The sequence below is a fragment of the Haliotis rubra genome, unplaced genomic scaffold, assembly GCF_003918875.1.
Source record: "Haliotis rubra isolate DU_JTF1 unplaced genomic scaffold, ASM391887v1 Scf180, whole genome shotgun sequence".
NCBI classification, from domain to species: domain Eukaryota; kingdom Metazoa; phylum Mollusca; class Gastropoda; order Lepetellida; family Haliotidae; genus Haliotis; species Haliotis rubra.
Genome location: NW_025765781.1, coordinates 8,355 through 20,729, shown reverse-complemented (window position 1 = coordinate 20,729; position 12,375 = coordinate 8,355).

Sequence of the window (12,375 nt, the reverse complement as noted above, 5' to 3'; positions counted from 1 at the left end):
AAGCGGATATCAAGTTTAATAAATATCCCCCATCACAGGAATATCTTGATGAACACAAAACATTTCTGAAAGTATCTGTTGTGAACACGTTTGCGAACACTGACGTGACCATTACTGTGAACATCGCAATGAACATCAATGTAAACATCGCAATGAACATCAATGTAAACACTGACGTGAACATCAAAGTAAACATCGCAATAAACATCACTGTAAACATCGAAATGAACATCACTGTAAACATCGCAATAAACATCAATGTGAACACTGACGTGACTATTACAGAGAACATCGGAATGAACATCATTGTAAACATCGCAATGAACAGCAATGTAAACACTGACGTGAACATCAATGTAAACATCGCATTGAACATCACTGTAAACATCGTAATTAACATCAATGTAAACATCGCAATGAACATCAATGTAAACGTGAATGTAAACATCGCAATGAAAACATCAATGCAATGAACATCAATGTAACACGCCCATCAATGTAAACATCGCAATGAACATCATTGTAAAACACTGACGTGAAATATATCCCAGCACGGAAACTCCAAGAACAACAAAAGCACACTGAGATTCACAGAAACTCCAGCTCCCAAAGCCCCGGGAGACTTCCAGGGTTTGAACTCATGAATAGCTGTTAGATTCGGCGGGTTCTTCACCCACTGAACCAACTGATGCATCGTGACAATGTACACGTCGTTAAGATCCAGAAGGGACAAAATAAACCTATCCAAAGCCGTGTAATGATAGTCCGTGTTCAGCCACCCTGGCTTCATGTTCACAATAAAGGGAATCTTTTTACTCCTATAGAAGTTGTAAAAGTTCCTCCACAGAAGCTGAAATGCATCCGATTCCGTTTCTGGCTTAACGATGCACCCGGCCACTGTCATGCAAGGGTATTTCAGCTTGTGGTCCAGTAGCGCTATAACGGGGATCTCCCATAACGTGTAGTTGCTGCTAGGGCAGGGCTTTGTCTCACATGACAACCGCCATCCATGTTGTAGAGTTCCAGGCCAAGTGATATCGTCCTCAACATTATCAACATTGTCATCATCGCCACCATCAACATCACCCATCTTCGTATCGCATCATCATCACAACTGCCACCATCATCACCATCATCATTCATCGTGTTTACGCCACTCCTATATTTCCCCAGTGTATATGAGGAAGCCAGTAGTCCACTTAAGATGATCATGTAGAGATGTCCAACATGCAATACGCCACTCATAACATCTCGCTTAAAATCACAATAATAGCTGCAGTGCGATCACATCAGAATTATAACGGTTGTTATCATGAGTAAATAGTAAAATCATCAGTAAACAGTGTCACTGCTGTTGCTTGTGTAAAAATAACATGATAATAAATACAAATAAATATATTACCTCATCAGCATTACCACTACAACTACTACAACTACTTCTACTACTACTGCTACTATTATTTTTACTACTACTACTACTGCTACTACTACTACTACTACTACTACTACTACTATTGCTACTACTTCTGCTACTACTACTACTACTATTACTACTACTACTACTACTACTACTTCTGCTACTACTACTACTACTACTACTACTACTACTACTACTACTACTACTTCTACTTCTACTACTACCACAATTGCTACAGCTACTGCTCTGGCTTCTTCCACTGCTATTACAACAGCTACAACTACCATTGCTACAGCTTCTACTACCACATCTACTACTACAACTACCACGCCTACTACTACAACTACTACTACTACTACTACTACTACTACTGCATCGAGGGGTTAGTGCCAGAACACCTTAAGTAAATAATTCTGTCAAATTTAGGTAAGGGTATTAATGCACTCACATACTGATTTGTTACTCATAAAAAAAGCCCATAGCAATCAGGGGCTTAATTAGGTGGTTATGCATTAGAGTTCAAACAACTTATCAATTATCTCTCCTTTTGGTATAGACCAGGTTATGCTATGTTAATATACACCGTTCAGTCCTGCTCAACTGCTGTAACCACGCTTGATATTCTCATGCCATAAACCCATAACTGGCAACAGTCGCCTCTGGCAGACTGTGTGTGGTGTCCATCAAAAATTTCCGTTACCGGTTAAAACAACTGATATGCTGAAGGAATGTTCTGGCTCTTTAGACTTACAGCTGATAAGGACCTCTCTCCGGGATCAGATGGTCTTAATTACTGTTATTCTGTTGTGACCATATATAAGCGTGCCTCTCCCAGCTGTTTACAGGGTTTGTTTCACACTAACCAAGGTTAGTTTATTTTGAACCTTAGGAGAAGAGCTATTTTCTAAAGTGTGCGTTTATATTAGGAACATTTACAGTACGGAAATCCCACTAAGACATTACAGGTAAGTCATATCTGTAAATAGAAAATAAGTACTTGTTAAATATAACACACATGAGTGTGGTAATATACTTGTATTTCACTTACGAGATTTGCTGTCTGTATAAAATTTATTTGCCAGCACTAATTAAAATTGAAACTAAATTGCTTTGATTATTGAGTGTTAGTGTTATCAAATTCAGTGTGTGATATTAGCCAGTCCCTTAGTTTAGTACTCTGGTTTTAGGTCTATGCAAGATGTCTGAATTATGGTCCGACGCAGATGAAGATGAATTATTACAATCTGACTTTGCCACAGCCACAAGTTGGTCACTTGCCACTAATATGTCTGTCAATTCTGATTATATTCAACATGAACCAAACCCATGTGGGGAGTGGCTGGATGCCCAGCACAATCTGATAAACTATCGGATATGCCAATACAGTATGACGCAAATGATGAAGAGGATGAGTCAGTGGATATACCAGCACCAGATCATACCACTGAGGATAATCAAACCCAGTTTGTATCAATACAGCTGATGGATACTACGCCCAGATGTTTACCACAGCAGTGTGCAATACCTGTACAGAGTGATGCGCCTGCAGACATACCAGTACAGAGTGATGCGCCTGCAGACATACCAGTACAGAGTGATGCGCCTGCAAACATACTTGTACAGAGTAATGATACTACAGACACAATAGTAAAGAGTGATGCACATATAGACATACAAGTGCAGTCTGATGCGCCTATAGACATACAAATGCAGTCTGATGCGCCTATAGACATACAATTACAGTCTGATGCGCCTATAGACATACAATTGCAATCTGCTGCGCCTATAGACATACAAATGCAGTCTGATGCGCCTATAGACATACCAGAACAGAATGATGCGCCTATAGACATACAATTACAGTCTGATTCGCCTATAGACATACCAGAACAGACTGATGCGCCTATAGACATACCAGAACAGACTGATGCGCCTATAGACATACCAGAACAGACTGATGCGCCTATAGACATACCAGAACAGACTGATGCGCCTATAGACATACCAGAACAGAATGATGCGCCTATAGACATACCAGTACAGAGTGATGCGCCTATAGACATACCAGAACAGACTGATGCGCCTATAGACATACCAGAACAGACTGATGCGCCTATAGACATACCAGAACAGACTGATGCGCCTATAGACATACCAGAACAGAATGATGCGCCTATAGACATACCAGAACAGACTGATGCGCCTATAGACATACCAGAACAGACTGATGCGCCTATAGACATACCAGAACAGACTGATGCGCCTATAGACATACCAGAACAGACTGATGCGCCTATAGACATACCAGAACAGACTGATGCGCCTATAGACATACCAGAACAGACTGATGCGCCTATAGACATACCAGAACAGACTGATGCGCCTATAGACATACCAGAACAGACTGATGCGCCTATAGACATACCAGAACAGACTGATGCGCCTATAGACATACCAGAACAGACTGATGCGCCTATAGACATACCAGAACAGTCTGATGCGCCTATAGACATACCAGAACAGACTGATGCGCCTATAGACATACCAGAACAGACTGATGCGCCTATAGACATACAAATGCAGTCTGATGCGCCTATAGACATACCAGAACAGAATGATGCGCCTATAGACATACCAGAACAGACTGATGCGCCTATAGACATACAAGTACAGTCTGATGCGCCTGTAGACGTACCAGAACAGAGTGATGCGCCTATAGACATACAAGTACAGGGTGATGCACCTATAGACATAACAGCACAGAATGATGCACCTATAGACACACAAGTGCAGTCTGAGGCGCCTATAGACATACCAGAACAGAGTGATGCGCCTATAGACATACAAGTACAGTCTGATGCGCCTATAGACGTACCAGAACAGAGTGATGCGCATATAGACATACAAGTACAGGGTGATGCACCTATAGATATACCAGAACAGAGTGATGCGCCTATAGACATACCAGAACAGAGTGATGCGCCTATAGACATACCAGTACAGACTTATGGGCCTATAGACAAACCAGAATAGAGTGATGCGCCTATATATATATATATATATATATATATATACCTGAACAGAGTGATGCACCTATATATATATATATACCAGAACAGAGAGTGATGCGCCTATATATATATATATATATATACCAGAACAGAGTGATGCCCTATATATATATATATATATATATACCAGAACAGAGTGATGCGCCTATATATACATATATACCTGAACAGACAGCTGCACCTACAGATGGTGGTCGTGTGAACTGGTTGTCAATGTGCTGGATGCGCTACATTAAGGGCAACCCAGAAAACATCTTCTTCAAGACTGAGCACAGCAATGAGCCATTCAGAGAACTGAAAGTGTCTACAGGCAACCACCGGGGAAGACCTCAGAGTATCTGTGGACCTCTGACCCGAAGGTACTCGGGAAAACAAGCAATTTCCACAGCCAAGAAAAAAGATCTCATGTCACTCTGTCGGTCGGGTATTATACCCAGAGAGTATCACAACTATTACAAAGAACTCCGGACAGATGCTGACAAAGTAGAATGCCTCCCCCTTCCTGACGCCTTGGAGCAGGATACAGACACCGATACACACTAAAGCTACGACACTGAAACAACAGTCGTTGCTTTGTGCTATTACATGGTGTATGTTATATCGTGGACATGGGTGAGGATAGTGTAATAATCATAGTGTCATAGTCTGGTTTTATATATTTCTTAGTCACTTTCATTCAAATGGCATGCCATGTTTCCAAGAAAATGTTATGTTGTATTATTTCCTGACTCCTCATTTACTGTAAAGTGTTCTGCTATATATTTCCTCATTTTGCAAATTTAACTTGCACACATATTTCACACAAATCACTTTTTTCCACCAGACCACAAAGTTACGTAAACCTTTTCCTATAAGTTATTTAACAAGTTTAAAGAGTATGAAATAGTGTTAAGAGGTGGATATCAATATTAATTCTCAATTAAAAAAATGACATTTACATTTTGAGACGTCAGCAAATCATTAACGAAAGGAAATACTACTCATTATTATATCTAACATGTCACATATCTAACATGACATATCTATGTCATCAAATACCTAATGTGATGTGATTAGTCTCTGAAATGAACATATCAGTGTTCTATCTAATCTGTGTGATGTAATCTTGATTCACTTATAACAGACTTAATTTTATTTAGTATCAAATGTAATCTTGTCTTTAGCCTTCATCTATGTCATAGTCTAGTGTCATAGTTCTATTAAGTTTTATCATCCAAAACTGTGTTCCACAGGAGACATTGCTTGTGTGAGATCAGACGATATCTCCTAGGACATATCGTTTTGAGAGTAAATTTTGCACAATGCCCTGACAATGCTATGACGTCATGACCTTGATGACGTCACATTGCTATGTCATTGCTGCACTGCGAGTTCAATGGCAGTACTGTGTTCAGAGAAGTACATTTTTCATTGAAAGCTAAGGAAGAGTGATTTTTTATGATAAATAGAATCAATCCCTCGTGTCTTCTGATATCAAATATATCAACATTCGTTGATCAAAGTAAAATATCGGGAGGCCTCGGACATTTGTTACTTTATCAACTCGTGGTGATATATTTGATATCAAAAGACACTCGGGTAAGATACTCTATATACCAAGCGGCTTAAATTATTACTCAGATCGTTACATTTATCCCTAATTTGACTTAATATGCAATGGGCTTATCTGTGGTTGCGTATTATGTGTATGTGTGTGACTGTGCTTGATTTTCTTCTATTCAGTAATTTGAAACTATACTGTTTATGAATTTCTGTTTACATGTAATATAATATTGAAATAGTTAAAAATACTGAAACACTTACAATGTCTTATAGTAATTGGTTTTATTCTTCAATAAAGAAGTACACGGTAATGATGCATTGTGGAACTATGTTGAAAGTATTGAGACGCTGTTGTCATCTAACAGAAAAGTCTAAAAGAAAGTCTTGAAGGTGGTTTAAGCAATTACTGATGTCTTCAGTGATAACAACATGTGAAGATAAAATCTCACAAGCACAATTTAAGGCGAGCTATAAGTAAAATGCATTCAATAACAGAAAGGCAGTTACTGCTGGTTAATGGTTCCAGCCACCAGCTGAGAGTGTGGGATACTGCCTAAAGCAGCTTTACCTCAGGATATGGTTACAGGGCTTAGAGGAAACAGTGGTTGGCTGGCTGTGATGATATGGGTGATCTTGAGATCAGGTGTCATTGCTTTTAGTTGGCTTCCGCATTGATACAATTGTTATGGGCAAAGATAATGCTCCCCGAGTTAGTGGAAACTGCGACACAGATAAAATCGTATCCGCAAACTATGCCAAATTCCCCTGTTTAAAGATAACCGGATTCTTGACTCGGGGACAGACATATTTTCAACATATTCTTAACTGCCATACACTGTGTTTCTAATTTAACTGATTATCGCTCTCATGTTTACAGAGCCCAGAGTGTTTTACATTTACGCCAGAACAAGCTAAAGTTTATTTTCGTCATACCTATCTAATTAGGCTGATTATATTTATGGTTGTATAGTAACATGAATGCACCAGCATACTCTGTCACCTAGTCACAAAACAGTAAACAAGAATTGATTATTGTTTTTTTTTATAACTTTCCAAACATTTGAGTGCTGTTTCTCGAAATGCGCCTGTGTGGTTATAAGTGGTTCTGGCTCTAACCCCTCGACATTACGTCCAGATAAACAATTTTCCGGATATCGGCATCTCGCCAGTTACCCCCTTAAACGTATACTACAGACGTACATGTGTAAACAAGACCCTCTGATATATAATGCAAGTATTTTACGATGTCAAACTGTAGATCGCATTCCCTCGACGAATTAAGGTAAACAAAAAGGTGATCAGACACTTCGTTAATCAAGAATAGAAATTTGCAATCATAATTCACCGGACACAATTATTTAGCATATATATTGTGTTTCATTCTGTATTAGACATTGTTTTTCTTATACAGGGATTGCGATTATTGTGTGTATGTTCTCGTAAACTAAGGGGCGGTGGGGTAACCTAGTGGTTAAAGCGTTCGCTCGTCACGCCAAAGACCCGGGTTCGATACCCTACATGGGTACAACGTGTAAAGCCCATTTCTGGTGTTTTCCCGCCGTGATATTGTTGGAATATTGCCAAAAACGGCGTAAAACTAAACTCACTGACTTACTCTTGTAAACTAAACAGGTAATTCAGTTAGAAAGCAATTCCTTTGAGTTATTATGGAATAAATTTCTAGCACTATTATTGTATCGGAAGAATATATTCCGACGCAGTGTTAATTCCTCATACGCAGAGCACGTGGAGCAAATTAGTCCTATTGCTGGATAACTTTACGTGAGGAACAATTTGATGAGTCACCATTGATATTTCCTGCGATCGTCTTGTTTCAATTTTCCCATCAGAAGGGATAAATATTTCAGTGTCAACACAGTTAAGGATCTTTTTATGGTATTAATATCATATAGTAATTGTTGTTTTTGAAAGAAATAGAATTGTTAGGAAAAATTTGAATACTATGTTTTGTAAATAGATCAATGGCATTATAAAATTGGTAGATTAAATTAGTCACTGTGATTGTTAGGGGCTCTATCCTCAAAGGTGTGGTGGGGTGTGTGTGTGTTAAAGTATTGTAAAATTATTGTCCTCCCGAGAGGATACATAAGTCCGAAAACCTTCAAAGTAAATGAAATCTCTCCACTCTTTTTAATTCTAGAATATGTGTCATTTTAATGTATGGCCAGATTTGTCTTAATTGTTAACGGGATCGATTCATGCAGGAAGCAAATGTACTGTAAGTCCCCACGGTCTCTAGTATGGTGATCTACCCTCAGTTGTTGGCAATCTATTGTCTGTTTTTAAGTTGTATTGTTCTCATTAATAACATTGTTTATGATAACAACTAATTTTACTTTAATATCTGTGATGCACTAGTAGTTTTACTGTTCTTCGCCAACAGGGCTTATAATTTCTAATTTTATTCGTCTGTCATATACTTTTTAATTGTTCTGGTCACGATGTGACTGAAATTTTGCCGATGTGACGATACATAGTCACTCACTCACTCACTCACTCACTCACTCACTCACTCACTCACTCACTCACTCACTCACTCACTCACTCACTCACTCACTCACTCACTCACTCACTCACTCACTCACTCACTCACTCACTCACTCACTCACTCACTCACTCACTCACTCACTCACTCACTCCTCTCACTCACTCACTTAGTCACTCACTCACTCACTCACTCACTCGCTCACACACCCACACATCCACTCACTCACCCATGTGCCTCAAGACGTGGTCGATGTGGTTGTATCGGATGACGTTGCCGGGCTGTAGACAAGTGTTATCAATATGCAAATAATCATCGTGTTCAGTATTAGAGAAAATACCAGCGAAGAGTTTTATTTAATATTGGTCTTGAGCAACCCATGCTGTCGTAAGAGGTGTTTCACAGGACCAAATGGTGACTCTCACTGACTTGGTTAACACATGTCATCGTATCCCGGTTGTGCAGGTCGATGGTGACTCTCACTGACTTGGTTAACACATGTCATCGTATCCCGGTTGTGCAGGTCGATGGTGACTCTCACTGACTTGGTTAACACATGTCATCGTATCCCGGTTGTGCAGGTCGATGGTGACTCTCACTGACTTGGTTAACACATGTCATCGTATCCCGGTTGTGCAGGTCGATGGTGACTCTCACTGACTTGGTTAACACATGTCATCGTATCCCGGTTGTGCAGGTCGATGGTGACTCTCACTGACTTGGTTAACACATGTCATCGTATCCCGATTGTGCAGGTCGATGGTGACTCTCACTGACTTGGTTAACACATGTCATCGTATCCCGGTTGTGCAGGTCGATGGTGACTCTCACTGACTTGGTTAACACATGTCATCGTATCCCGGTTGTGCAGGTCGATGGTGACTCTCACTGACTTGGTTAACACATGTCATCGTATCCCGGTTGTGCAGGTCGATGGTGACTCTCACTGACTTGGTTAACACATGTCATCGTATCCCGGTTGTGCAGGTCGATGGTGACTCTCACTGACTTGGTTAACACATGTCATCGTATCCCGGTTGTGCAGGTCGATGGTGACTCTCACTGACTTGGTTAACACATGTCATCGTATCCCGATTGTGCAGGTCGATGGTGACTCTCACTGACTTGGTTAACACATGTCATCGTATCCCGATTGTGCAGGTCGATGGTGACTCTCACTGACTTGGTTAACACATGTCATCGTATCCCGGTTGTGCAGGTCGATGGTGACTCTCACTGACTTGGTTAACACATGTCATCGTATCCCGGTTGTGCAGGTCGATGGTGACTCTCACTGACTTGGTTAACACATGTCATCGTATCCCGGTTGTGCAGGTCGATGGTGACTCTCACTGACTTGGTTAACACATGTCATCGTATCCCGGTTGTGCAGGTCGATGGTGACTCTCACTGACTTGGTTAACACATGTCATCGTATCCCGATTGTGCAGGTCGATGGTGACTCTCACTGACTTGGTTAACACATGTCATCGTATCCCGGTTGTGCAGGTCGATGGTGACTCTCACTGACTTGGTTAACACATGTCATCGTATCCCGGTTGTGCAGGTCGATGGTGACTCTCACTGACTTGGTTAACACATGTCATCGTATCCCGGTTGTGCAGGTCGATGGTGACTCTCACTGACTTGGTTAACACATGTCATCGTATCCCGATTGTGCAGGTCGATGGTGACTCTCACTGACTTGGTTAACACATGTCATGACTCATGTCATCTGGTTTCTCTCAACAATCCAAAATGATCAATATACAGACGCAGTTTTACTATTTTGTTGTTGTTGCCAAAGCATGAAATCATTATCACACTGTTTTCAAGATCATTGATGCAATGACAAGCAGAGGTTGCAACCAAAGCATGAAATATATCACACTGTTTTCAAGCGTAAAGTGACCAATTGATGAGAAGTATATGTGCATAGAAGGTAGTGACAAGCAGAGGTTAGAAACAACATGGAATATATCACTCTGTTTTCAAGCTTAAAGTGACCAATTGATGAGAAGTACATGTGCGTAGAAGGTAGTGACAAGCAGAGGTTAGGAACAATAACATGAAATATATCACACTGTTTTCAAGCTTAAAGTGACCAATTGATGAGAAGTATATGTGCATAGAAGGTAGTGACAAGCAGAGGTTAGGAACAATAACATGAAATATATCACTCTGTTTTCAAGCTTAAAGTGACCAATTGATGAGAAGTATATGTGCATAGAAGGTAGTGACAAGCAGAGGTTAGGAACAATAACATGAAATATATCACTCTGTTTTCAAGCTTAAAGTGAGCAATTGATGAGAAGTATATGTGCGTAGAAGGTAGTGACAAGCAGAGGTTAGGAACAATAACATGAAATATATCACACTGTTTTCAAGCTTAAAGTGACCAGGTGATGAGAAGTACATGTGCGTAGAAGGTAGTGACAAGCAGAGGTTAGGAACAATAACATGAAATATATCACACTGTTTTCAAGCTTAAAGTGACCAATTGATGAGAAGTATATGTGCATAGAAGGTAGTGACAAGCAGAGGTTAGAAACAATAACATGAACTATATATCACTCTGTTTTCAAGCTTAAAGTGACCAGGTGATGAGAAGTATATGTGCATAGAAGGTAGTGACAAGCAGAGGTTAGGAACAATAACATGAAATATATCACACTGTTTTCAAGCTTAAAGTGACCAGGTGATGAGAAGTATATGTGCATAGAAGGTAGTGACAAGCAGAGGTTAGGAACAATAACATGAAATATATCACTCTGTTTTCAAGTTTAAAGTGAGCAATTGATGAGAAGTATATGTGCGTAGAAGGTAGTGACAAGCAGAGGTTAGGAACAATAACATGAAATATATCACTCTGTTTTCAAGTTTAAAGTGAGCAATTGATGAGAAGTACATGTGCGTAGAAGGTAGTGACAAGCAGAGGTTAGGAACAATAACATGAAATATATCACTCTGTTTTCAAGTTTAAAGTGAGCAATTGATGAGAAGTATATGTGCATAGAAGGTAGTGACAAGCAGAGGTTAGCAACAATAACATGGAATATATCACACTGTTTTCAAGCTTAAAGTGACCAATTGATGAGAAGTACATGTGCGTAGAAGGTAGTGACAAGCAGAGGTTAGGAACAATAACATGAAATATATCACACTGTTTTCAAGCGTAAAGTGACCAGGTGATGTGGAGTATATGTGCATAGAAGGTAGCGACAAGCAGAGGTTAGCAACAATAACATGAAATATATCACACTGTTTTCAAGCTTAAAGTGACCAATTGATGAGAAGTATATGTGCATAGAAGGTAGTGACAAGCAGAGGTTAGGAACAATAACATGAAATATATCCCACTGTTTTCAAGCTTAAAGTGACCAATTGATGAGAAGTACATGTGCATAGAAGGTAGTGACAAGCAGAGGTTAGGAACAATAACATGAAATATATCACACTGTTTTCAAGCGTAAAGTGACCAATTGATGAGAAGTATATGTGCATAGAAGGTAGTGACAAGCAGAGGTTAGGAACAATAACATGAAATATATCCCACTGTTTTTAAGCGTAAAGTGACCAATTGATGAGAAGTATATGTGCATAGAAGGTAGTGACAAGCAGAGGTTAGGAACAATAACATGAAATATATCACACTGTTTTCAAGTTTAAAGTGACCAATTGATGAGAAGTATATGTGCATAGAAGGTAGTGACAAGCAGAGGTTAGGAACAATAACATGAACTATATATCACACTGTTTTCAAGTTTAAAGTGACCAGGTGATGAGGAGTATATGTGCATAGAAGGTAGTGACAAGCAGAGGTTAGCAACAGGTAGTCG